Here is a 928-nt window from a genome sequence, read left to right as displayed (position 1 = left end):
AGGGATGGTGGGATAGTGCAGGAACACATGCGTATTTGTTGCCACATTGCTTTTTTATTTCTGTCATCTCTCCACTAGTTACAGGAGGGCATGAACTAGATCCAGCCCATCCCTGACTCTCTCAAATGTTGCCCAAGTTTTCTGCCCTTCAAGACCTATTCAATATTGGATCCAATCTCAAGGGTCAAGCTCCTGCTACAGGTGCTGAATGCAGGAGACCATGGCAGGGGGCAGCAGCTGCAGCTAGACTCCAAGCCAGTTCATCCCCACACTCACCAGGTGGCCCTCAGCCACTGTAGCATGCACCTGTGGCCTGGGGACTACAGTACTTTCACCCCTCACCCCACGGCGCACTCTTCAGCAACACCAGGTGGGGTGGGGGGTGGTAGGTACCAGCATCATCCACTACCCAATATCCTGAAGGAGTGTTAGGACCTATGACCGAAACACCTCCGTAGGACCTGCCCACCATTCCCAGGGTCACCAGCTTTGCCAGTGATGAACGCCACCTACAGAAACAAGTCAGAACCACCTGTGCAACAGTCCAGAAGATAAGTCAGCAGGTGGCGGAGAGTCACAATTTAAGATGGATATTTAAAGGACCAGACATGGAATGGAGCAATATATCTGGGCCCATCTAACCCTTCTCAGGAGAAGAGTCACACAGGCCAGGCCTTGTGCAAGTTACAATCTTGGGCAGGCGGTGAATGGAGTCAGCCCTCTTGGCCCCCCACTCCCTTATTCAAGGCACCTGGTCCCCCTTCCTCTTCATGAACTCCCGCAGATATACCCATGTGCCTCCATTCAAGCCAAAGCTGCCACCCTAAAGGCAATGACTCTCACAGGCACATTTTGCAGCCCAGGGCCTGGAATTAGACTAGGATGAGCCCTTCTGGATGATTGTCTGGCTCTTCCAGTCCCATCCTCC

At 52.8% G+C, this 928-nt stretch overlaps 1 pseudogene; it reads left to right on the top strand.

The window, feature by feature from the left end:
• The first annotated feature begins 220 nt into the window (after positions 1–220).
• On the top strand, positions 221–598 carry LOC112934290 (eukaryotic translation initiation factor 4E-binding protein 1-like; annotated as a pseudogene).
• Positions 599–928: the final 330 nt, after the last annotated feature.

This window comes from Vulpes vulpes, chromosome 6 (assembly GCF_048418805.1).
Source record: "Vulpes vulpes isolate BD-2025 chromosome 6, VulVul3, whole genome shotgun sequence".
NCBI lineage: Eukaryota > Metazoa > Chordata > Mammalia > Carnivora > Canidae > Vulpes > Vulpes vulpes.
This window is presented reverse-complemented; position numbering and strand designations above follow the sequence as displayed.